This window comes from Macrobrachium nipponense, chromosome 8 (assembly GCF_015104395.2).
Source record: "Macrobrachium nipponense isolate FS-2020 chromosome 8, ASM1510439v2, whole genome shotgun sequence".
Lineage (NCBI taxonomy): Eukaryota > Metazoa > Arthropoda > Malacostraca > Decapoda > Palaemonidae > Macrobrachium > Macrobrachium nipponense.
In genome coordinates, this window is record NC_087203.1 from 24,974,716 (window position 1) to 24,999,561 (window position 24,846).

A 24,846-nucleotide genomic window follows, 5' to 3' on the forward strand; every position below is an offset into this window, starting at 1 on the left:
GTGTGGCCAGACTGTAAAATGAAGACGCCACTTTTGCACACGATCACGTGTGCAATGAAGACGCCACTTTTGCACACGATCATCGTATGCATCAAAAACTCCTTCACATTGGAGCCACATTTTCAAGTTACGGCAAATGACCGCATTTAGACTGCTTTAGGTGTTCAGGAAACTGAGAAGTCAACGGTCTGCTGGCGCACGGTTGTGAAAAAAATAAAAAATAATTGTGTTTGGGCCTGTCTGAATGCAAAAGTGGGCGGATTTGGTGGTCTGAACGATCTCGACTGGACTGTCACGACCAGGTTGCTGGCTTGCGACTTCTGTATAAGGGCCCCAAGGGTTTTCGGTTTTCCGTTACCTATTTCTTGGGGTCATTCATTATCTGAAATAGAAAGCTAGTTTTGCAGAAATCACTGTGGCATGTAAAAAACTCAGGTAAGTTTGCAATGAAAGCACACCAACCTACCTTTTTTTTTTTTTTACAATAAGTGTCATTAAATGTCATGTCTGGTGCTCATTTCAGTCTCAGAATTATCTTTAAGGTTTGTGAACTTTTTTTATTTATATACATTCCATAGACTATCTCAGAGTTTTTGTTTGTACTTTTGAGTTACGTTAAGAACAATCAATTTTCGCTGGTTGCACGTTTCTTTATAATAATGTCATGCTTTCCTTTCTGTTTATATGCATATACTAAAAAGGAAAAATGACAAATGTAATCTGGACTAATGCATATGTGATAAAATGTAAAACAAAGGTATTTATACTTTTACAGGAATAGCCAGTGAATTTATAGCTTTTTGCCACATTATCTTCCTACACCTTGGGCTGGCTAGCAAAATTTGAATCATATCCACAGTGCAGTGAAAATATATTCGTACATACATGTTTTTAACAAATCAATTGCAATTTGCTCTGGTCATATTATGCACTGTTCCAGGTATCTTTTCTTATTATAGACAGGCAATATGCATCACAACTTAGGAAGACATCCCGTAGAAGCTCTGAGTTACTTTCTTAGTGCTCTATAAATGGCCGACACCTGCTGAATACAAAGAAATATTAAGTCATTCACCCACACGTTCAGGTTTTGGAAAGAAGCACCGGCGAGTTCCGAAGAGTCTTAAATTACCGTGACAATATCCAATAAAAAATAACATCACCATCAGAACAACTAAGTGCGAGGAGCAAAGCTAGTTCAACAAATAGGGACCCACATTTATCAAAAGAATAGATAGGAAGAAAAAGTCCTTTACAAAATGTATGGATCTAATTAGTGATAAGACGGTCTAATACGTATAGCCCTCAGTGAAGGGACGTCAGAACGTTTGTCACTGTAAGCCCGAGAGGTACTTGATGTTGCAGATACTGCAACAATGCACAAAAGACGGCTGGGCACACCTATGCATTTACAAAAATAAAAAGAAACCCAAGATGAAGAGACATTGAAGTTATGAAGCGTCAGGGGAAAAAAATACCATATGCTTTTCTCAGGAACTTTAAGTTCTTTGTACAGCAAATCGTTTACAGATTTCATTCAAAGGCGGCATTAAAAAAGAAAGATAACTGTCGGCTAGGCCTGCGCCACTACCAGACAATGACATAAATGGTATTTACGGGACATTGAAAAAATATGTTGTTAAAATGACTCATGTGGCCTGTTTCGATACTTGTAGAACTTGTTATACAAAGCCTTTGGTAACAGGTTTGAGGAAAAGAACACAAATACAACTTTGTGGCTGTCAACATCAAATTTTTTTTTATACATTTGCAATGATATTCCGTCCATGTTAACAACAGAAATCCCTCCTTCAGTATCATGAGTTTAGCCCGTAATTAGGTCAAGCCAACATCTTATCTAGGTTTATTCCCTCTTTTGGTGGTTTTATTCTTACTCATTCCCCTTTTTAATTTATTATATCTTTATTCATTTCGTTCGGATGCTTACAATTCTATGAATATATGCTACAGTTAACAAACTGGTAATTTGAAAGTCAGGAGAATCATAGTCCTGCTACGGTGAAGTCTACAGTGAGCGTGAGACGTCCTAGGAACTGTCGAAGCACAATGAAAAAGAAAGCAACTCGTCACAGTCGAAATCAATTCAGGAAAGCTAGAATCGAGTCTCTGGAAGTCTGGACTCCCACATCAATGACGGTGAGATCAGGTAAACAAAGACCTGAACAAAGATCTGTGACAATAAAAACTGCGATGAGGTTGATTTCGACAAATTCTTGAGGCTAAACCGAAACTGACCAACGCTTTTTTGTCCTTTCCCCTCACTACTTTCTTTTGTTCTTGGATCCGTAATAAAAATCACGCATTTCCTATCAATTTCTGTAGGAATTTTACCCCGCAATCTTTTTCAGATAGGTAATGCAGAATGAATGGATGATGTCGTGAAAAGTAAACATATAAGACGAGATATTTTGGAGTTGTTTAGTCTGTAGAGAGAACAGGAGAATTTGCGCTGTGAAAACTGGCAATATTACTCAGTTTCAGAGAAGGAAGAGGGCGAATGTGCCTTGGAAACGGTGGGTTGTTGGTGAGAAAGAAATTTGATATTGAAGTTGGATTCATGATGAAGAGTGGCGGCAGATGAGTGAGATATCCGGTTTGTAAGAAGCTGAGAAGTTTTATTTTATATCTATATTATCTATCTATCTATCTATCTACTATCTATCTATCTATATATATATATATATATATATATATATATATATATATATATATATATATATATATTATATGTACATATGCCATTTGCTCCACAGGGAAATTGAAGAAAGTTGTTCAATTTCATGTGGAGCAAATCGCATACTCTAGCATTTTCATAAGACAGAGGCTTAAAAGTGTGTGTAATATATATATATATATATATATATATATATATATATATATATATATATATATATATATATATATATTATATATATATATATATATGTATGTATGTATGTATGTATGTAGTGTATAGAGAGAGAGAGAGAGAAGAGAGAGAGAGAGAGAGAGAGAGAGAGAGAAGCTTTTATCATTATGAACAGTTGTGTGTACCTTTAAAATCCTGGTCTTCTGTGAAATAAGAGAGATGAATTCATTTCTTGAAATGAAAATGTCGGCAGTATGTGTGAGAACAAAAGAATAAACTCCATATGCATATTGCCGCATACTCCCATTAAAATACCATTACCGTAGAAAAGTATTTTAAGACTGAAGGAACTGGGATCTTACAAATCACAGAAATTGATCTTATTCATTTTTCCAGCTATATTTACATGGAGTGGCACTGTTTTGTATCGTAAGATGTAAATTATAATTATATTTCAATCCAATCCATACAACGCATTATTAATTCAGTCCTTGATATAAAAAATTGTTTTAAAAGTTGATAGACAGCTAGCACAATAGCGGACGAAGGTAGTTGTATCTAGACCGTGGGAAACAGGCCACTGGGCAGCCGCACAGAACTAGAGACATAAGGTAGATATTCCCTACTCTCCCTCACCGGACTCCAAACCGTATTAGAAGAAGGGAGAACCCGTCTCAGAAGGCAACCCTTTTGTTTAAAAGTTGACGAGCAAACTATTTATCCTAACCTTCCACTACAAGGACTTTTTTTTTTTTTCTTTTTAGTTTACTTCGAAATATTCTCTTTAAGTAAACATAAAATGAAGGAATACAAAGACGAAGCGAAGCGTGAGGCTGAATTTCACGAGGTGAGAATTCCAAAGACAATGAAACGAAGGCAGGCGTCGCGGTGTTGCCTTCCTGTGCTGTCGTGTTTTGTTTTTCCGATAAATTTGACACCTCTTTAAAAAAAGCCTGTTTAGGGAAAATTTATAATTTTTGGAATAAAGTTCTCGAGAAATCATTTTTATTTTTCTCATCCTCCAAATTTTCCTTGGGAATAGATATATTTTCATGCTTCAGTTGTCGTTGAGAAATGCATTCACTTCTACTGAGATCTGTTTATTAAAAATTGAGATGATGGAAATATCTAAAAAGCCATTCAAAATGATGGAATACAAAAAGCTGACTCATTCTATCCCGGAAATTGATAATTTTCTAGATTTCTCTTAATGATCAATTTCTATGCTGAGAATGAAACGCTAAAAAAGCCTCCTTGTAATACACTCAGCACTCTACTGTTTATTGACAAGAGCCTATATAAGCTTACAGTAATAAATGTTAAATGAAAAGACACTAAAACCAGTAAGAAAACATCAGGCAAGTATAATATTATATGACTGAATAAGAGCAAAACAAGTTTAAACTAACTCTGGAAAATATTCTGTTATATTCTCTGTTATTTACGAGCTGTGTAGAGCTGAAAAGCAATGTTCTGACAAAGCCACGGCGGTTGTTTATTCACTGACCTTTTCATAACATTTCGTAAATAGAATAATTGCCATATCAGAGATATTTTTTTTCATCTTTTTCTGCTATTAAATCTTTCTGTTGAGGGACAACAAAACAAAATCCGGTCAACAAACAAAAATAATGGTTTTTCACATGTTGAATAATTTTACAGATCTCCAGAATCGTATAAAAAGTAACTTATTAACTTTGCTACGTTCACTTTAAAAAATTATTATAAAAATATAATTATCGCCGTTTTATTTTTTGCCCTCCAATATGTTTGCATGCAGTCAATCCAGTCTCGATTAGCAATTTTTATTCTCATGAATTTTCACTGAATACACAGAACTTCACCTTGGGATCAATTACTATTATTTCTTAAAACAGACTTCACAGAAAGGGAAAATGATCTAAGTTTATATACAAAACAGGAATTGACATATCACTGACATGTAATATATTTAGATCGCAAAATCTACAAAGCTTTTGATTTCATGGATATCCCGATTTATATTAAACATGACAGAAAGTGAACAAACTATGAATTAATTCATAGCAATTGATGCAGGTAAGCTTTGGCAAAACAAAAATGTCATTACAAATAAGACTGATCCGTCTGAAAGGTTATGTTCCGAGATGTTGGTTTCAAGTGAGGATCAAAGATCCGGTGGAAAAACCATTCTTACGGCGTGACTTACTATTAAGAGCAGTTAAAGTAATAAGCAAGAAAAAATGCACCCAACATTCGAGTTGTCTGTACAGCGTATAATAAATGCTATCTGAAACTCTCAGCCACGGCCTATGAAACTCTCATCCGCAGCCCATTAAACTTTTAGCTACGGCCCGGTGGTGGCATGCATTGTAGGCACCTATAGCGGTGCCAGACCGTGATAAAGACTAACCTTAAAAATAAATAAGAATTATATAAAAAGAAAAAAAACTACTGAGATGAAGCGGCGGCAATGAGATGTTTGATGATTGTAGGTGGATGACCAAGTTATCAATTTGCATTCTCTGCCTCAGTATTTTTAAGTCTGAAGCGACAGAAAAGGTGGAAAGATGGATAGACAAAAGCATCTCAATAGTTTCTTCTAACAGAAAACTAAATGACACCTCTAACTAGAAGCAAACGTTGCTCACGATAAGGAAATACTTCGTATAATTTCTCATTGACAGGATTACCAAAGCAGATGAACTATCAACGTAATTGAGTTTAAGAAGCTAAACGTTCCTGGAAAATTTTTTTAATTAAAAAAATAAAATAAAGGAATAATTATAAAAAATAAAAAAACTACTGAGAAACTGGAGGGCGGCAATTAGATGTTTTGATGATTGTAGTGGATGACCAAGTTATCAATTTGCATTCCTCTGTCCTCAGTATCTTTTAAGATCTGAAGGCGACAGAAATGTGCGGATAGACAAAGCATCTCAATAGTTTTCTTCTACAGAAAACTAAAATGACACCTAACTAACTAGAAGCAAACGTTGCTCACGATAAGGAAATACTTCGTATAATTTCTCCTTGAACAGGAAATTACCAAAGCAGCTGAAACTTATCAACTTAATTGAGTTAAGAAGCTAAACTTTCTGGAAATTTTTTTAATGTAACACTAAACTATAAGTTTTTCAGGAGGGTGAAAATGATGAATATACCAAACTGAAGGTGTTCGTGTGTTTGTGCGGTATGGAACACCTACATTAATACACAACCACAGACACACACACAAGACATCAGATTTACAAACTAACATATAGTTTAGCGACCATTAGCCCAATTTATTCTACAGATCATTTCTATTCCATATCTAATGCCTTCACATGTATTCACTATGAATGTTTTATCTGTAAAAGACAGTTATTCCAAACTAAAACTGCTATGACTGATTTTTCCTCCCGCTGGGATCTTAGATAGACTCTCACTATCCTATCGAAAAAGTTATGTCCTGAAAACATTTCATTGCATTCTGGAGTCTACTAATTCCGTTAATACGCTAGATTTTGGGTTTATTAAAGGTCCCTAATGAAGGCCGTCAACCGCTAATCTACGTTTTGAATGCATCCTTGCAATTGTATCAGCACGGTAAACCTTTCATGCATTCAGTTTGTATTCAGCCCCAAAGGGAGAGAGTCGTTTAGAGATCCCATGGCAATTTTAAGCCCTGCTGGTTAATCGCTCAGTGAAGTTTACGACTAAGGTCTGGTCGCAGAATTAGTTTCAAGATTGGGTTTCACAGCGATGGAGCCTACCGGCAAGGAAGCGTCAAAGTTTTAATGATCGTATTCGGCACATAAAAAGAAAAAAAATGCTCGTTTTGAGAGTTGAGATTTACTGCTCTAATGACTACTGTAGTTTGCAATACTGGTTAATAAATATTTGAATTATATAATAAATGACTTTCTCAGAGAAATGTAAGTGACCCCTCAGAATGACTGTAGCTCAGAGGGTTTTGTCAATTTGCTATTTATTTCAATGGGCAGTCTTTGTGATTCACTGTAAAGGGGCGTCCCAAAAAATCGATCTATATTAAAGGTGTTCTTTTGGTTATTGTTACAGAACGGTAAGGTTTCCATAATAAATTAATTTCTTGTAGACAAGTTATGACATACAACTGGTTCCATTCTGCTTTTGCTTTCGACACTGAAAGCGTTGTAGGATGTGGCTTGTATACCTATAGCACGAAGCTGGTTTATTTTACTAGTAAAAGATATTGAATTTGAGTTTCCTACACACACACACATTAAATGTTTTGTTTTACATACCTAAATCATTCATTCTCAGTTGTGGAAGACAGCAGGTTTTTTACTTGTTTATTTTCTAAAATATAAAGTTCTGTAAGGCCGATTTCATTTCGCAACCAATGCTTGGATCAACAAGAGCGGCAAAGGCATGGAACAGGGCAATGCACTGGAACACATGGTTCTAGAAATGGTTACAGACGACCCAGTAGGTACACCAATGAGTTCCTCTAAAGCACCCATTCCCGAGCTCACAAGGACGGTCAGGTCGGTCTTTGCCAGTGAAATCTATCAAGTCTGCGCTCTGCGTGAAATTCAACTCAGGACCACCCACACTGTGAAGCTTATAGGAGAAACTACTGAGCTACCACGACCCTAATCATGGTTTAGGCTCATCCTTCCAAAGGGCAACGGATGGGAAATTTCCCCTTTGACTATTACTAGTGTAATACCTTTTTCCCAATCTTACCTCACTCTCATGTTGAGTAGTCATGTTGACAGGTCCACCTAAAACCAGTTTTTCCTGGTATGGGATGACATTGGGCGTTCAAATAGCCATGGCCACTGGACTGATTGCATTTTTTTCAACTCCGATTCATATACATTCGTCTCTCTTTACATTGAAAATACTAGATTATGAGTATATGCCAGTTACTTAGCAGTCTCGCTGATTATGAAAAAGAACTATCAGAAAAATAGAGGAAAATCCTTATAAGATCATTTCAGATAACTCTGCCATTCATTTCAATACAACATACAGGTAATGAACCAAAATGTTCTATTTTTCTCTTCTGTATCTCGTTGGTTTTAGACGAATGCTCAATGGCTTCACTGACTACAAAAAAAGTTAGTGTTTTGCAAATATTTAAATAGTAACCAACGCAGAGTGCTAATAAGTAAAAGTTACTTTCAGAGTATATATTTGATCAAGGAATTTTTTTTTCAGGATACACCTTTTATTTTATTATAAAAATCATATTTCGCATAATTATTTCCAAATATTTTCTTACATTCAACATAAACATATGTTCCATTCTCTCGCCCAAACTTCCCTGAAAGTTATGCAACAAAGAATACTGACGGGGTCTTTATACCAAATCTTGCAATGCACATTGTACTAGGTTAACATCCTACGATTTTCTAACTTTCAAAGTTTCAGTAATTATCCAGTTTCTTACACCAAGACGAGATTATGTCATATGGGTCTGTTCATGATGATATAGTCAGTGTAAGTTACACTTCAACGATACTTTAAACCTCTGTCCCTCCCCCTCTTAACTAATTTCTTTTCAAAATACTTTATTTGCTTATTATTTTTTATTTGTTTGATTTTTACTGCTCCATTACATCAATTCCTCTTAGGTATAATAATAATAATAATAATAATATACTTATACTGAATGAAATGGCAGAATTAAGTGAATTGATCTTATATGTTTTCTTTTCTATTTTTCTTATTACTCACTTCCCTGGCTCAGCGATGCTTCTTGATAAATGGCCAATATTCATATTGGGAGAAATCTAAATAATGGTGGATGTGATGTTTCTTTTTTTTTTTTTATTCAAAACAGGATTTGGCTGTCGTATTTTTGGTATTAACAGTATACTGATATAACAGGGATGTCAGATCCTCAGGTCCAGCAGGGGTTGTCGTCGGTATTTGTAATATTCCATAAGCTGAGTCAATGTCAGGTTGGGTCATCTCTGGTGTTCAGCTGGTGTTATTGCTGGTTTAGCTGGCTTATCGCGACATTTCATCTTCTTGGCTGGTCAGCAGTAGAAGTGAAGAGATGGTGTATGCATGCCAGTATTTATAGTGGCTCGGACCTAGAGCTGAATTCTGATTGGTCACGCCGGTGTTTGGTGAAGTTGGGGATCCCGTGCTAATGGTCGCAGGGATTCAGCCGTGCGAACACTCAAGTAGTGCACCTGGGAATGAAAGTGTGGAATCCTGCCTGTGGCAGGAGTCCTATCATCCTGCAGGATCTCCTAAATAAATGGGCACTGTCAGGAGTTATTCACTGCTGATCTCTGAGCGGCGGTAGGGAGGAGAAAACGTATCTTGAGTAATATTCAAGTTGAGCTTCTCCTTTCTTATATGGAAAGCTTCCAGGAGGTGCAGATGTCAAAGGATTGGTAGTTTGGTTGATAATCTCGATATTGGGTGGCATAATATCGCTCCTTTTTACTCTTGTGTTATGGGCAGTCATGGCACGATAATTAAATGGCTCCCTCTTGGGTGTGGCAGGAGATTCACTTGGAGAATTGCATGATGGTCATGCCAACAAATTTGCTGAGGCATTCTCGGACATGGTACATGTATTAGTAGACCATGTCCGAGTTCTTCAAGGGATCCTGCAGGGAGGCCACTGGGTTATTCCTCATCACCAAGGTGCTGTGTTCTTCATTTTGTAATAGATGACCAAAATCAATTTTCCTGTCCTGATAAGTGGGGATGACATTTCCCTGATGAAGGTCTTGAGGGCATGCTCATCCTCCCTATACCTCCGATGGAAGTACTCTGTAAAAAAGCTTGATGGGCTCTAGGTTGTTGGGGCAGGGTTCCTGGAGGTACCAATCTTTACCGTTCTTCACTATCACAGCATCGACAGCACTTTTAGTGTGTCTGTTGTCGAGGCAGCGGGCCTGGGCCACGCATTCTAATTCACTGTGCATGTCGTACTAGGAGGAGGAGGAGTGTGAAAGGTCCCTCCAGACAAAGGTACTGATGGTGGAGCGCTTATACCTCTCAGGGCACTTGCTCTCTCCGCTCATGCACATACAAGTTTTGTCAGCTTCATGTACATCTTCAAGCAGAATTGGGTGTCAATGATGCTGGGGATGGGGAGGCGGTGGTCTTGGCAATGTTCTATTGTAAAGGAAAGGCAGCTGTGATCAGGAAATGCAAGTCGCAGCTACTCTGTCTCGTCCTGGGAGTCAGCACTGACAAATGTGTCACTGATGTAGCACACATCCATCCTTGGTTTGCTGGAATTCTTTAAGACACTCTTCGAAGGTGCCCCTGTAAAAATTGGTGAAGAGAACTCCAAGGGGAGAACCCATCACCAACTCATCGATCTGGGTGTACCGCAGTGGTCGGAGAAAGAGGACTTCTTAGTGTAGATTTCCTAGAGGGCATGAAGGGAATGGTGGGAGATGTTCAATGGTGGAGTATCGGACCCATACACCTTGTCCAAGATCATCTGAAATGGCTCTCATTGATGGGGACATTGGTGAACAGGGACTCCACATCCATCGGAAGAGATGCATCACCCTCTTGCAGGTGTAACTGTGGGTCTTCTGGGAATTTCAACTAACAACTTCAAGCTGTAGTTATCCAGGGCATATGGGGTCAGAATGATATGTTGGGGCAGGGATCTGGCTAATTATTTGAGGACGAGGTTCCCTTGTTTCTGGGTCTTGACGTTACCATAGATGTACCCCAGGTTATGTCGCCTAACAGGTGGTAGATGAAGGGCATTAGAGTTGATGTTGACCATCTCTATGATCTCCTTTGTCCCCACGTAAGGCAGATTGGATCATACATGTATATGCACTATACCGATGACACCTTTGTCAAATTGACTCTTAAGACAAGATAGAGCAGCTACAACTTGCATTCCACGATCACAGCTGCCTTTCCTTTACAATAGAACACTGCCAAGACTGTCACCTCCCCTTCCTCGATGTCCTTGTCGAACAGAAAGACACCCGATTCTGCACGAAGGTGTACATGAAGCCAGCGAACCTGGGTATGTGGATGAACAGAGAGAGCAAGTGCTCAGAGAGGTATAAGCGCTCCACCATTCGCGCCTTTGTCCGGAAGGCCTTTCACACTGCTTCTCTTGGCACAACATGCACAACGAATTAGAACATGCAGCCCAGGTTCTCATCAACAACGGACAGACTACTCATGCTGTTGATGTTGTTATAGCAAAGAGTGTCGAAGATTTGTACCTCTAGAAACCCCGCCCGACATCCCAGAGCCCATCAAGCTTATCTACAAAGGGATCTTCCACTTGAGGTATAAGGAGGATGAGCAAGCCCTCAAGACCATGGTCGAGGGAAATGTCACCCCCACTAATCAGGACAAGAAAATTAATTGATCATATATCATTAAACAAAGAAGAGGAGCAGGTTGGTGATGAGGAACAACCCAGCAGCCCCCTGCAGGATCCCCTGAAAAGACAAATGTGATTTACCAATACACGTGCCGTCCGAAGATGCCTCGGGAAATACGTGGGCATGATCAATATGCGATTCTCCACGCAAATCTCCTGCCACACTCAAGAAGAAGCCATTTATAATTACGCCAGGGACTGCCCATAACACAAGAATAAAAAGGAGCAATACTATACCTAATATCGAGAATTATTGACCAAACTACAGATCACCAATGTCTGCGCCTCCTGGAAGCCTTCCATATAGGAAAGGAGAAACCTAACTTAAATATTACTCAAGAAACGTTTCTCCTCTATACCACCGTCCGGAGACCAGCAGCAAACGGCCCCCAGACAATGACAGATATTCAGGAGGTGCCTGCAGGATGAATAATAATTAATAATAATAATATATTATTATTATTATTATTATTATTATTATTATTATTATTATTATCAGCAGGAAAAAGACCTTCCCATATACATGTCTTATTAAAAACAACGGCAGAAAAATCTTAATCTTATAAAGAGTTTTCTCTATTTTTCTGAAAATTCGTCTTTCATAACTGTTAAGTAATTGTCCTATATTCATTGTGTTATTACGTCAAGGTTAGGTATTACCAATGCTAAAATATATGAAATATTTCTATTTTATTCAAATATCGATTTGGTGACTTACAACGGGATTGTAGATGGTAATCTCCGTTACAAATCGTTTGATATAGTTTACTTTCTTATGACACTGTATCTTCTCTAGTGTCGACATGTTTCGGCCATCTCCCTGGCCATCATCTGGACGTTGCAAGGGACGTTCTGGATGGGCATTGACGACGGGTCAGCTTTTATAGTAGGAGTAGGCGTGCTCAGATCCGTGGTTGATTTATGATTGGCTGCCTCAGGTGAAGCCTTCTTGTCGTAGGCAGAGGTTGCTCGTTGTTGCGAGCCGTAGAGTAGTTCTGTGACGAATCTTGTTGCTTCTGCTCACCTGCTGCTATATTATGATTGGTCTGCGCCTCCTTTACGACGCTCGGTGCTGGTCGCCTGGCGGCCGTTGGAAGGAGGAAGGTTTCCTGCGTAGTATTAAGCAAGGGCTTCCCCTCACCAATATGCAGGGCTTCCAGAAGGCACAGGTGGCGCTGATCTGGAGCTTGATTGATAATTTGGAAATTCTGCATACTGTCTCGTTGGGAGATCCTCTGATTTATGGGCACTCCTGGCATGGTTGAATATTGCTCCCTCATGGGCGTGGCAGGAAATTCTTTTCTAAAGGCGCCCCGTGGTCATACCAATGTAGCCCCCATATGTTGCTTTTATAACAGTAAAAAGAGGAACCAAGGTTTTGCTATGACCTACAACGGAAAAAAAAATAACATGTAAATTATTTTGTTGGAAAAACAAGCGACCATGTGAAAAGCCATGACCTGTTACTTGTTAATCTAAAATTTATGAACCAGTTGAATCTGATGAATTGGATAAGTTTTGTTTTCGTTGTTAAATGGCTTTTTAATGAGAAACTTAGATATTATTTACAAGTATCTTTTATAATGATCTCAGTGACAACTAGAAAAAAATAAATATTTACAAAGGTCCTCAATACCCGTCAGGAGAGGTTGCTACAAACCTCATTCTAAACCCGTTTCTAATAGACTACGAGGTCAAAAATGGCCCATAGCTTTTCTTTTTCAAAGAAGTCTTGGAGTAAATTGGAACCTTTAAAATTGTTTGTTTTTTTTTTATCAAAATTGTCATTTCCTCCGGAGAGAGAGAAGAGAGGAGAGAGAGAAGAGAGAGAGAGAGAGAGAGGAGAGAAAAAGGGAGGTTATTAAAGGTCCCCCCCACCCCGTGATGTATCTCAGCAAAAATACATGTATATAAAAAATGCATTGCTAGTCAAAATAGGAAAGAAGTTTTAGACCGTGTCCATGCTTTCAGTAAATATATATCAATGTATTTTATAGTGATTTACGAAACTTCGTAACCAAATATACAAATCAAAGATTTGTTGAAATGTGGAATGCGCTTGAAGTTTCCTAGAAAGAGAATGACGAAAAAAAAAAAAAAAAACGTTTCCCATAATTCAGGCAAATTTCACCCGAATGTTTAAAAGCCGTGAAGGATTCGATAAACGAACACTAACCCGAGATAACTTTTCTTTGAAGAGGAAAGAAGAAGCATTTTCATTGAAGGAGTAACGTAAATCGTGAAGAGATCTAATGTAGGGAACTTCCTTCGCCTAACGAGGGAAAACGGAACTCTTTTGGCATAAATTGAAAGGAAAGTAAAAGGAGAACCCGATCTAAACTCCACACCAGAGGATCCAAGGAAAATGAATAGGGGTTGTTATTCGGTCAGTTTGCAGCGATCTTCAGCCCATTTCCGTAGAGCCCAAACAAACACCGGAGGTAGGTAGGCACCCTTTCAGCCAAGGACTCCACATCTTAGACTAGGTCTACTAACTTACAGGCACATGATCACACATGACTTGTCGATGTTATAAACAAGGAAGAATTTAACACAGATATATGACAAAAGACATACAATTCTAATCTTTTTAACAAGTACTTTTTGATAGTGAAACAGTGTGTGTGTGTGTGTGTTTATTATATATATATATATATATATATATATATATATATATATATACTATATATATATATATATATATATATATATATATATATATATATATAATATATATATATATATATATATATATATATATATATATATATATATATATATATATATACACATATATATATATATATATATATATATATATATATATATTAGTTATACTATCAAAAATTACTTGTTAAAAAGATAATACTATGCTTTTTTTTTCTTATTATAGAAGTACTGACTGTATCAAATTTGAAGAATATTGTACAAGCTCTGACGTTATTGTGGCTAATATATAACTGTGTGACGGGTTGGAATGGAGAACAAGCCAGAAACAAGAACAAATGACAAATATAAATCACTGAGCCTTCCATACTCCCTTGAATGAACTTATAACATAAAATAAATAAAAAATCGGCGGAATATGATATTCATGAATGTTTACATGAGATTCAGAGAACGTAAAATATTCTAATTCTTGAAAAGTAAGAAATAAAGTGTGATTTGGCTAAGAGATTAATAATGAACAATTTGCAATAGTACAACAAAGAGAAAGAAAATCAAAATTTATTACTCTTAAACATAACTTCACACTGAGAATGACTGTTAAAATGAACAATAAACAATGATTATATAAATTAACTTATCGTATAGGGTTAGTAGTATACTTAATTCTATCATTTATAATACTGTCAGCTTATTGTTTAAGGCAACACATACTATTAGTTGGCCCTGATGGGGCAAAATGACGCGCTCGTAGGGGTGTTAATAGCCCTACGATTTTGTTAAGTAAATTTGTCTCGTGCCATGAAGACGACGCATAACATAGGGAACATTATTGTTATTCTAAAAATAATAATAATAATAATAATAATAATAATAAATATAGATATATATATATATATATATATATACATATATTATATATATATATATATATATATATTATATATGTATATATATATATATATATATATATATATATATATATATATATATATATATATTTGTGTGTGTGAATGTGTGTGTATGTGTATGTGTGCGTGTGCGTGCACGCTCAAGTGTGTAGAATGCCATACATGGAGAATATGTATGAGTACTTAGCATTTTATCAATTTAACAGTAGACAGGCGCCTTTACAACTGTGATAACTGTCTGAAGATATTTTTTATTTTAGATAATTGAAACAAATACAAAACAATATTTTTTCCTTTAATTGTACATCCATTAGATACATTCTTCCACCCTGCACACTTACAAAACTGTATATACACCGAGCGAACAATAGGAACACTGAATATGCATCTTTGAAGAAAATCATTCTTAATACCATGAGAAGGAAATTATTATATACGTCATAACAATGAAAATGTGAAAAAGGGGAAAATAAGGGGAAATTAGGATCTGGTGTAAGTAGATAACAAACTTCCTTAATCTAAAATCAACAATAAACCTAAAATAAGTGAAAAACACAATGAGTAACAAGGTAATGAATGTGTTCTCTTGGTCTGCATACACAACTCCCAAGCACAGGGAATAAAGTCCTTAGCAAGACACAAAACAAGTGAGGTCTCTTTTTCAAGTTCACCCGTATTATTCAAGCCTACAAGTTGGCAACAATTTAGACATCAGGAGAAAGGTTAAACTTTTACGCTAAACACAATTCTGAAGAAACTCAAAGCAAGTCAGCCATTACGAAGGCAATTTCGAGTTTGTAACTGCCGTCCATCTCTTCCGAAAGTTTTCTTTAAAAAAACAAAAAAAAGGAATACAAAGAGTATTGTGTGTGTAGTCGCTAGTTGGGGATTTGACCTGAATACCCAGACAGACTACTTAAAATAGAAGGTATTTATTAGAGTCATTAAAGGCAGTATTCCCTTAAAAGGTTTCAGCATTCTTCAGCCAATTTTCTGTCATTTTTACAGTATGCGCATCTTACTTTTCCATTCCACATATTAGTTTAGCCACCGCTGACACGCATACCAGGAAACATAGAAACTTCAGCGCAAGAACTGAAAAATTGCATTCAAGAGGCTTAGCAGGGATCCGAGACAGGCCAATCTGGGTCTACAGAAAGAATCTCTTCTTAATGATTTCAGGGTTCAAGACTTCTTACATTATCAGACTCAAAATGTAAATGGATTCAGATGTGCTCTCTCTCTCTCTCTCTCTCTCTCTCTGCTTCCTTCATAGTCAAGAAAATATTCCGTAACAAAATATTCTGGTGGGACCAACATTATGATATTGGTGTTCAAGGATATGTCATGAACTGATTCTGCAAAGCATGAAAAATGCGGGAAACCCTCAATCCAAACAGTCGTTTTTCTTGATTATCAAAACAATAATTCGTTATACTTCTGATTTTAAAATACAATCAGAAGCATATAAATAAAATAAAAGACAGCAATGCATGACATCACTGCTCAACGACAGCAGGTCAGACCCGACAGTCTTTATGAGGGTTTGGACTTCAGTCTAAAGGCCTAAAGGTGTCTTGTTAAGTTGCATTGAATACAGAATTAAGGCCAAAGGCCAAACATTGGGACCTATGAGGTCATTCAGCGCTGAAATGGAAATAGGCAGTAAAAGGTTTGAAAGGTGTAACATGAGGAAAACCTCGTAGTTGCACTATGAATTAGGTATTAGGAGAGGGTGGAAAGTAAGCTGAAGCAAGAGAATATGAAAGGAGGTATAGTAAAAGGAACGAAAGTGGTTGCAGCTAGGGGCCGAAGGCACGCTGCAAAGAACCTTAAGTAATGCCTACAGTGCACCAAATGAGGTCCACTCAATGTCTTAAAGATTGAACATAAAATAAATAAACAAGTAATCAATATCTTCGCTTCGGTCTTTACAACCTTGACTGTGCTGCAGATTTGTGTCTACCTGTGTGTCCAGCAACGGTATTATTAGAAACAATTGGCAAAGTGCATCACATTTTCCAAGTGTTAATAGACACTGTGTAGAGTGGTGCATTTCTGCCTGCTGTTCTGTCAGACCCGTCGAAGGAAATCTTACTTACTTTTAAATGTGTTAATTTTAGAAGCTAATTCAAGTTATTTAGCTACATCAATTCGTACCTGATGTGGCACTAGTTAGGCTTTGTAACCTTTAACGTATTAGACAGTTCCACGGGGTCATACATATAGAAACCCCTGTGATGGCTTTGCATTTTTAGTGAAATTATACCTTATTTTATTGAACTCATAGTGTTTTTTTTAACCAATTTGGTAGCATAGTACACTTTTCACTGCAATACCTCACTATTCTCTTCGCTGCCCCTTTTGTTGTCCTGTTGCAAAGGCATTTAAATTGAGCCAAGTCACTGATTTAGTCAAATCAACTGTAAATCTTCGAACTCGGACTTAACAACCCGGTGGCACGCGACAATGCATACATACATACATACATACATACACGCACACATACATATGTATATATGAAATAGGTATTTAATTAATATAATATATGAACACCTTTGTGAATATAATTCAGCAACTGTGCAGGAGCATCGCCTGGTTTTGCTGCACTGTGGAGGGGTGGGATTGCAAAATCTCGGTTCATGAGATTGGTAAAAGCGAGTGTGTCGGAAAATTTGTTGTAGTCGTCACCACTGGCTTAGAAGAACCAATCTCAACAGCTGCAATTCTAGCCAGCAATTATTTTACTACCGCACTGTTTCCCCCTTTTCACATATAGTCAGATTTAATTTTGTTATGTAAATAGGAGAAACCAGTCTGCATTTATCTTTGTGAATAAGCTTGTAAATAAACTTCTGTTCTGTTTGAGTTTGTTTCTATTTTCGTATCCCGAGTTTCAATTGTTGATGTTGAATCCTTTTTGTTTATTGTAATAAAGAACCTGACCGGATCTCCACCGGTGAAAGAAAGACAACATAGTAATACCTAGAAATAAGGGGCAGTCACCACAATAATACTTGGATCAAAGGGACATTCACTACAGTAACTTGGATAAAAGGGACTGTCACTACACTAACTTGGATATAAGGGACAGTCACTACAGTAACTTGGATAAAAGGGACTATCACTATACTAACTTTGGAGGATAAAGGGACAGTCACTACAGTAACTTAGATAAAAGGGACTGTCACTACACTAACTTTGATATAAGGGATAATCACTACAATGACCTGAATAAAAGGGACAGTCACCACAATAATGCCTGAAAAAGGGACAGACAATACAGTACCTAATACCTGGTCAACGGGGACAGACAGCACAATAATACCTGAATAAATGGGACAGTCACCACGTAACTTCTGGATAAAACGGAGTCATCACAGTGATACCCCGATACCGTTATGTGCTTAAGTACTGTTCCTATTTACCCTCATCAGATTAAAATGTTATAGTCCTGTATAATTTTAAACTTTAATATAAAAAATAATTTCATTTGACAAGGTTACGTAACGGCCTTCAAAAATTATGTCTAGATTTACTGTTTGTAACAAAAATAAATATTTCATTAAGAAGGAGATTTTACCTTTGGGTTCCTGGATATTGGATCAGAATTTTCCAAAATAAGGAAAACAGCAGCCTTCACTGGCGTCTCTGTACAAGACGATTTAATATATAAAAAAAAAATAAAAGAAACTTAATTTTTTGTTAGGTGCTGAAGCTCAGTAAAGAGAAGTAAAATATGTTTGTTTGGAAAATTGTGTTCGGATGCTCGTTGTAATGTTTATGAGTATGAAATTCTTTGGTGAATGTTTAGTTTAGGGTTTAGTGAATATTTAGTGTGCAAGTGTTCATTCAATGTCTAGTGAGTCTTTAGGGTTTTAGTGAATGTTTTGTGAATGTTAGTGAATGTTTAGTATGTAAATATTTAGTAAATGTTTAGCGAGTGTTTAGTGAATGTCTTGTGAATGTTAGTTTAGTGAATGTTTATTGAGTAAGTATTCAGTGAATGTTTAGTGTGTATGTATTTGGTAAATGTTTAGTTAATGTCTTAGGAATGTTAGTGTGTAGTGAATGTTTAGTGTGTAAGTTTTCAGGTAATGTTTAGTGAGTCTCTAGGGTTTTAGTGAATGTTTTGTGAATGTTAGTGAATGTGTACTGTGTATTTGGTGAATGCTTAGTGAATGTCTTGTAAATGTTAGTGTTTAGTGAATGTTTAGTAAGTATTCAGTGAATGTTTAGTAAGTATTCAGTGAATGTTTAGTGATTCTTTACGGTTTTAGTGAATGTTTTGTGAATGTTAGTGAATATTTGGTATGTAAGTATTTAGTGAAAGTTAAGCAAGTGTTTAGTGAATGTCTTGTGAATGTTAGTTTAGTGAATATTTAGTGTTTAAGTATTCAGTGACTGTTTAGTGATTATTTAGGGTTTAGTGAATGTTTTGTGAATGTTTGTGCTTGGTGAATGGTTAGTAAGTGTTTTGTGAATGTTCGTGTTTGGTGAATGTGTAGTAAGTATTCAGAGAATGTTTAGCTGTGTTTATTGAAAGCCTTGTGAATGTTAAGTTTGGTGAATGTTTAGTGAGTAAGTGTTTATTGAGTGTTTAATGAGTGATGAGTGGATGTTCATTCACTGTTTAGTGTTTAATGAGTGTTTAGGGGTTTAATAAGAATTATGGTTTAACGAGTATTAAGTGTTTAATGAGTGTTTAGGGTTTAGTGAGTGTTTAGTGTATAGTGAGTCCTATTGAATGCTTAGTGATTGTTTAGTGTTTAATGAATGTTTAGGATTAAGTGAGTGTTTGTGGTATAGTGAGTATTTATTGAGTGTTTGGTGTTTTATGCAAGTTTAGTGAGCGTTAAGTGTATACCGAGTGCCTAGTGAGGGTTGAGTTTCACTGAGTGTCTGTTGTTATTCAGTGTGAGTGTTTGTTAAATGTGAGTGTTTATTGAGTATGAGTGTATAGTAAGTGTGTGTTTAGTGAGTGTGAGTGTATAGTAAGTGTGTTTATTGAGTGAAAGTGCATTGTGAATGTTATTGTTTGGTGACTGTACATTACTGTTTAGTTAGTGCTTAGTGAAGGTATGCTAAGAGTATCCCGTAATTTAGAGGAACCATTTTTGCTAGACACTGCTTAAATCCTGTTAAATTGGGTCCAGTAATAATAATAGTAATAAAAATAATAATAATACCAGCAACAATAATAATAATAACAATGGTAAAAATAATATATATAGTAATAATAATAAGATAATAATGATAGTAGAAAAGATAAAAAATAATAATAGTAATAAAGTATAGTACTATGAGCTAGACCAAAACCTTTCAATATGGCCGCTCGAAGACACACACTCGATAGGGAGATCGCCACTCCAGTGATTGACGCTCTATGACTGAGAGAGTGCTATCGAACATACACAACCATTTGAAACTATTGATCCAGCACTGAGAGTTGTCAACGGAGAAGTGTCATCAGAACTCCAAAGGGTTAGTGGTAGGAATACTACAATATACTCTCAAGGGACAATAACAACAAACATACAGACCGTGTGGTATTGATATATATAGAATATATATATATATATATATATATATATATATATATATATATATATATACATATATATATACATATACATATATATACACATATACATATATATATATACACACACACACACACACACACACACACACACATATATATCTATATAATTATAATAATATATATATAATATCTATAATATATTCATAGATATATAATTATAAAATATAAGATAATAATATATTAATACTTAGATATACATAGATATCTATGATATATTTATATAAATAAGATAATATATTAATGATATAATTAATTAACAATATAAATATAATATAATAATTATATTTGTAGATAATATATATATATATATAGATATATATAGTTATATATATATATAGGATATAATATACATATATATATATATATATATATATATATATATTATATAATATATATCGAGCTACAAATGTCCTTTAATATCTAATTCGCTCTACCTCGGAATTAATATATTTTAAAACTTTAATATAAACAAAAAATAATTTCATTTCACAAGGTTACGTAATGGCCTTCGAAAATTATGTCAAGATTTACTGTCTGTAACAAAAATAGATATTTCATTAAGAAGGAGATTTTACCTTTGGGTTCCTGGATATTGGATCAGAATTTTCCAAAATAAGGAAAACAGCAGCCTTCACTGGCGTCTCTGTACAAGACGATTGTTTAATAAAAAAAAAAAAAAAAAAAAAAAAAAAAAACTAAACAGAAACTAAATTTTTTGTTAGGTGCTGGAATGCTCAGCAATGAAAAATAAAATATGTTTGTTTGGAAAATTGTGTTCGGATGCTCGTTGTAATGTTTATGAGTATAAAATTTGTCGGCTCACAGGCACGAACCATCGAACCAACAAAGTCAGGACGCACAGTGTAGCCTTAAACCGGTGGCAGTGTGGTTTAAGGCTTCACTGTGCGTCTTGACTTTGTTAATTCGATGGTTCGTGCCTGTGAGCCAACAAATTTCTTATCAACTAATAAATTCCCCTTCGGTTAACATTTATGAAAATATATTAATTCCAAGGTAGAGCAAATTAGATACTAAAGGACATTTGTAGCTCGATATACGTACCGGGTGTTTCGAAATTAAAGCCCCCCCTCCACAGAACAAATGTTAAGTTATGAAGTTTTCTGCTATAGCCTATCTCCAAGTACAGTATCTTAAGTTTCTATCAAGCTGTTTTTCAATTTACATTTCTTGTATTTTCAGACGGAGTTAGATACAGCCATGGCTAACAACTCTGAGGAAATCAGATGGACTGACCAAATCTGGGCTCTAACTTTCAGAGAGCACAGGGATGCTGGCGCATCCTTTATTTCACGTTCCTGGATAGCTAAATGCATTAATAAAGATTAATTCTTTGTTAAAAGATACTAGAACAAAATTCCATATGACTGTCATCGCAAAAAGAGTGAGAATCTTGGAAGACCTGAAGTCCTTTCTCAGGAGTCAAAAGACATCATAGCTGAGGCAGTGGGTAGACCAAGAAAGTCTTTACGTAAATTGGCGTTTGAACTAGAAACAAAAAGGGGAAAGAAGAGTGCTGTATATCGTGAGTTGACAAAAATCTGGTATCAAGCCATTTCATATTATCAGCAAGCCGAACATTGCTCAGCAACAGCAAGAAGACCGTGCATGGTTTAGTGGTTCATTTCTCCATGTTGCTGCATCAGATGAATTCTTCATTTACAGAGTCAGGAAGCCAAATCATAAAAAAGACATCATTTAGGCTGCAAAGTTGGAGGATATCAGCGATGACATGCGCTATCACCAAGTTGTGAAATTTCCTAAATGTTTGGAAATTTTTTTCAATTTCACAGCCAAACAGTTAATGTGGATCATCAAAGAAGAAGGACAATCATGGAATGGCGAATACTTCAGAGAAACTGTGCTTACTGGTGGAGTATTTACTTTCCTCAAACATCCTGAAAATGTGCTATTTGTTGAAGAAGTCCCATTTTTGCACGATACGGCACATGTTTCAAGTCTCTTCAGACACAGGAGCTGCTTCGAAATAGTGATATCATTTTCTTCTCGTCAAGTGAATTTCCAGGTAGCTCCCATGACCTTAATGCATGTGAAAACATTGGTAGTATCTTAAATGATCCCGTTGAAGCACGCACAGTGAACTATGATGGTATACCAAGCCTCGACGACCTGTGAAGAGAGGTGACCGAAGTGCTCAGGGAAATGGAGTTTCAGTCTCAGCTTTTTTGCGATTTGCTGAAATCATACCCTTCAAGAATGCAGGCTGTGGTACAGACAGATGGAGGCCACACAAAATATTAAATACTCAAAGAGAAACTTAAATAAATACCTGTTCTGAATTATTTTTGTTTTTGTCCATATCAATTTTAGTTTATGCTGTGGGGGGGGGGCGCTCTAATTTCTAAACACCCTGTATATGAATCACGGTAATGAGATATGATTCATATATATATATATATATATATATATATATATATATAATATATATATATATATATGGGATCATATATGGAATATATTATATTATATATAAATAGATATATATATATAACTATAATATATTGATATATATATATATATATATATATATGGAATATATATCATATATAGTATATCATATATCATATAAGATATTATATACTATAAAATTATATTATATATAGTATCATAAAATATATATATATAGATATATATATATATATATATATATATACATAGACATATATATAATTTTATGATTACAAAATATGTTCATAAGCTCTAAGGATAAACAAGATAATTTTCAGTAGTGTCATACTTTAACTGGTATATCGTTGATGAGTCTTATGTACAGAAATCTACAATAAATGACATTAGCGGCTCATACACCTACAAATAAGGCCCATAAGCAGTACACTGAACCCTCTACGTACTGTGCACCATTCAGTTTTATCTAGAATGCGCTCTCTCACCTTTCTACTATTTCCCGTCTCATCCTTCTGCTAACGCTTCCCAATTAAACACTCTGTTCAATCATCTATCGGATTCAATTTTTATATTATAGTCGGACAATTTAAAAAAAACTTGGGTTCCATTTTCCCCTTAGGTGTCCGCGTCACTACTTCCATCTATCTACTCATTTCTTACCCTTTCAGTTCTTCTTCCACTTCATACGCAATACAAATACATCAAACAAAGACAGACTAAGATTAGGAATAAAGGGAAAGTTTCATAAGGCAATTGTGCCAAAGACAGAGGAGAAGAAACTGGACGTAGTAGAGAAGAAAATGTTGAGGCGGATGTCAGGTGTAACGAGGGAGGATAGGATTACGAACGAGCACATAAGAGGGTCAACAAAGGTGGTTGAAATATCAAAGAAAATGGAGGCGGGGAGACTGAGGGGGATGGAACACCATATTGAAAGTCATGCTATGGAGATGAAAGTGCAAAGTAGAAGAAGACGAAAAAGACCAAGAAAGAGAGGGAGAGACTGTGTGAGGGAAGACTTGAGGGAGAGGGGACTTGACGAGGCAGAAGCGCACCATGGAGGCAGATGGGAAGCACCTCATCTAAAACAGCGAGATCGTATAGAAATACGACTAAGCTGAGAAAAAGAAGAAAATTTACATACAACAAAGATCTATTTCCATACAGGAGAGAACAAAACTCAACAATCCCTTCATATATTTTCCGGAAATCAAGTGAATATGGATAACATCTATAACTCATCCAAAGGCAACCTCGGGTCCCTAAGAAACTAGTGCAGAAGTTGATGGCAAAACATGAGAGGCCATTTTCATCTCACACAGACTGAAATTTCTTTGACAGGTGGATGGCATGGCAATAGGCTTCTGTCAATAGCAAACTTTCAATAGCTTCAATAGAACTAGGAAATACATGTCGGTTCGCAAACGGCATTTTCATCCCCGTCAAATAAACTGAGGGATCAAAGAAACTGGCTAATACATGATAACCAATGCAGTTCTCAACTTCACGACTGAGACAAGTAATAACTAGATGAGTAAGAGTCTACTAAGTACGCCTCACCCGTGTCCATGAAAGGTGCCATCATGAGGCGCTGCCTAATACATGAATCTATCCCATAATCGGCGCTTGCATCAAGAAGACGTCCAATAGTAGTTCAATCAAAACAATCTACACAGAACTATAACGTGGAAAGCATCATCACGCAAAAGCAATCATTAAATATACAAGCATCCTCAGATTACGCTCTTTCCTCTAGCAGAGGGAGAAGACCAACGCGACAAAATACGGGAACAAAGAAGACTGTCATGCTATAATCAGGTCCCCAAGATCAAGCCTCCGAACCCCAACGGCAACAAGAATAAGACACCTCCGGGAAACTGGACCCAGACACGAACCCTATTGAGCTAATCAGAATCCGCCTACCATCGATACATAATTCAATGTAACTGGTATCATCTTTCATGGTACTGGTATACATCGGCCGATCTGTCCTGACAAATAA

General features: G+C 36.1%; 1 long non-coding RNA gene across 1 annotated transcript in view; it reads right to left on the reverse strand.

Annotated features, from left to right (window-relative positions):
* Positions 1-215: 215 nt before the first annotated feature.
* Positions 216-24,846, reverse strand: part of LOC135223223 (uncharacterized) — an 85,144-nt gene continuing 60,513 nt past the window's right edge. Inside the window, exon 3 of the long non-coding RNA XR_010316431.1 lies at positions 216-382. This is a non-coding gene — a long non-coding RNA (uncharacterized LOC135223223). The remainder of the gene's footprint in view (positions 383-24,846) is intronic.